Here is a 3,182-nt window from a genome sequence, read left to right on the forward strand (position 1 = left end):
GCGCAGGCTAGAATCATTCAATGCAGTGTATAATTTGATCCAATAAAATGGTTGGGGTTTACTCCTATAACAATCCTAAGCATAATCCAGTCACATGCAATGGTTATAACACGAATTTTAGGGCAACATTTCAACAATTTACAAAACACAAACCCTAGCCCTATATTTAACAATTAACGTAAAAATTAACCATTAAAATCATGAAATCAATACCTTAGAGTGTAGATGACGTAAGCTAAAATGGAATATTGAGTTTTATATGGCCGCAATTGGAATGGTGGGGGGACCAGGAGAACTGCCTCACTTCATGGGAATGGAGAAGTGATTAGGTCAAAGTGGGTTTTGGCCCTTAGCATGTGGTTCCATGTAATTCAACATTCACATCCTGAGTTTTTAATTACTCACGTCGTGAGGCGTCTTGGGTTATGTAGTTGGGTCATCCAATGAATCATCAAGTGTACTTATACACTTATTGGGCTAACAGAAAAGTGGTCCATAAGTCCTCCTAGACTCACGTGATGAGGTATATGCACTCACGTCGTGAATTCTATCTGATCAAATATTCACTTAATAAATTCAATTTTTTATTAACTATAAATCTTAATTAATTACCATTTAATTCAGGTACCCCACAATTAATGTTTTTTTTACCATTCATAATATTACTTATATGATGAGACGATTGATTTTCCTAAAAAATAGAATTCAAAAACTAAAAGGAAAATAAAATTCAAACCGGGCTCGGGTTGCTTCCCGAGAAGCGCTTCTTTTTGATGGAGTCATGAGTCAGACCCTATGCCTCCTTAAGTTGAGCTGGCTGAAGAGTCTATCACCAGCTGAACCTTTTGCTCCTTCCATCGCTTTTTGTAACCCTGAACTCGTCGTTTATACACCTTCTTTCGAACTCTCCTTTTTAGCTTTCACCTCATCCATATCGAGGTTTTGTTTGGTCCCTTTATTTTCCAATTTTCTTCATTCTTTTTAAGCTCCATGGGGATCTTCTCTTCTCTCACAACTAGAATTGTCTCCTTAGAAGTAACCTCGTCTTCATTACTTGATAAATCGTCGATTTCCTTGCTTACCCAAGAAGTTGGTTTTGTATAGGCAAATACCTCAACTAAAAATAAGGTGGATGCTCTTGGTTTTGTTCGTTTGACTTGTTGAATTGTTTTTAATTCTTCTTCCATTAACTTCTCCAACTCTCCAAGTTCATCTTCTTCATCAATACTGAAAACCTAACCTCAAACATCATTACCTTGGAAACCATCTTCTATTCCAAAAGTTTCATTTTCATCTCCAACTCTCAAAGTGAGCTTGCACTCACGAATATTAACGAAGGCAACAGTAGTATTTAGTAAAGGCCGACCAAGAATAATCGTAACATCGAGATATTCTTTCATATCTAAAACCACAAAATCAATTCGAAAAATGAATTTCCTAATTTTCACTAGAATATCTTCTACAATGCCCCGAGGTTATGTCACTGAACGGTTTGCCATGTGAATTCTCATTTTTGTAGCCTTCAACTTTTGAATATTCAGCTTCTGATAAAATGAATAAGGCATCAAATTTATGCTAGCCCCATAATCGGCTAAAGCATAAGTCTTCATATTATTCCCAAACTTACATGGAAGAGTGAGGCGTCCAACATCTCCCATCTTCTTAGGTAGCTCTCCCATCCCTACTTTTGAACTTTGCTCACTTAAAATAACCTTGGAAATTTTCTTCAATTGTTGACAAGCGTCTATCAAATCTTGTAGGAACTTCATGTACTCAGGAATTTTTGATAACGACTCAATAAAAGGAGTATTTATTGGAATACCCTTTACTTGGTTTATAAACTCCTAATGTTCCCTTTCCAGTGGACTAATATTAGCTCGGGACGGAAACGGTAAAGGCAGAGGGTAAGCCGAAACACTTTCAGAAGTTTTCTGTTCAGACCGGTCCCACATTGTAAGCATAGCGGGTTCACGTCGTGAGTTCGGTGTTTCAACAACATTTTTATTTTCGAGCTTTGACTTCTTCGGCTTTGGTTCGGGTTGCTTTGGCTCCACTTCTAAGGCTTCTAGGAACTCAAAAATAGCCTCTTCTTCAGTATCGATCAACATGACATGGGATCGAGTCTTTTTTTTTTCGGGAAATTGTAGAGAAAATTTTTCATTAACCAAAGTTGTTAGTTGACCGACTTGGGCTTCGAGATTGTGTATTAATGCTTGACGATTTCTTAAAGATACTTGTTGGTCAATCATCATTCCTTAATGTTGTTTCATCATTGCTTGTTGTTCTTTTATCATTATTCTTTGATCCTTAAGTGTTGCATCAGTATCATCATGCCTTTTCTCAGAAGCTTCCATAAAACGAACTAGCATGTTTTCCATGTCAACTTTCTTCTCAGTTGGTGGTTGCTCTTTTTGGTGGAAGCCTCGGCCTGTCTACCTATATTTCTCCTCCTTCTGCTTCTTGTATTCATCATATGGCAGCCACTCCTCCTTTGGTTTCCTCCAGTCTTCATCATATTTATCCCCACTCGATAAGCAAACTTGAGCTCTTTTATTCCCATATTCATCCAAGTGGAAATCTTTAGTCAACTGTGGACCATTGCACCTTTCACAACCAACTCTTATAGCATGTATTGACTGGTCCATCTTGGTCATCCTCCTATCCATAGTGTTGAGCATTGATAGCACAGCAGCCATGTCTTCAGATGTTCCTACCCCAATTCCTTTAATGCCTTCATACCTTGGATTGTGGTACTCACGAGAATGCCTTTGTAACTTGTACTTGAGTATCAAGGAGCTGTCTTATCATGAAATTGACCCCATCATAGAATATCGATACTTCTTGTTGATTGTTAAGGTCATGTTGTGGACAATTCCTTAACAAACCTTTGTAGTATTCCCATGCCTCATAAAGTGACTCACCCGGATTATGCTCAAAATTGGCTATTACCTTCTTGAGTTTAACTATCTTGGAAGGTGGGCATAATTGTTCTAGATAATGCACACGCATCTGAGCCCAACTACTGATTGCACCAAGTGGTAGTGCCTTCAGCCAGTCTTTTGCAGCTCCTTTAAAAGTGACTGATAGCATCCTTAGCAAATCTGTCTCTCTAGGAACATTATGGGCATTGAAATAATCTGCAATGTGATTGACCTCATCTAGATGCTTAAAAGCATCCTCAT

The 3,182-nt window shown here is 38.0% G+C and overlaps 1 non-coding gene across 1 annotated transcript; it reads left to right on the forward strand.

Moving 5' to 3' along the window:
- The first annotated feature begins 2,854 nt into the window (after window positions 1-2,854).
- On the forward strand, window positions 2,855-2,961 carry LOC111896335 (small nucleolar RNA R71). Its single transcript, XR_002851868.1, has one exon. It is a non-coding gene; the product is annotated as a small nucleolar RNA R71 (small nucleolar RNA).
- Window positions 2,962-3,182: the final 221 nt, after the last annotated feature.

This window comes from Lactuca sativa, chromosome 3 (assembly GCF_002870075.4).
Source record: "Lactuca sativa cultivar Salinas chromosome 3, Lsat_Salinas_v11, whole genome shotgun sequence".
Lineage (NCBI taxonomy): Eukaryota > Viridiplantae > Streptophyta > Magnoliopsida > Asterales > Asteraceae > Lactuca > Lactuca sativa.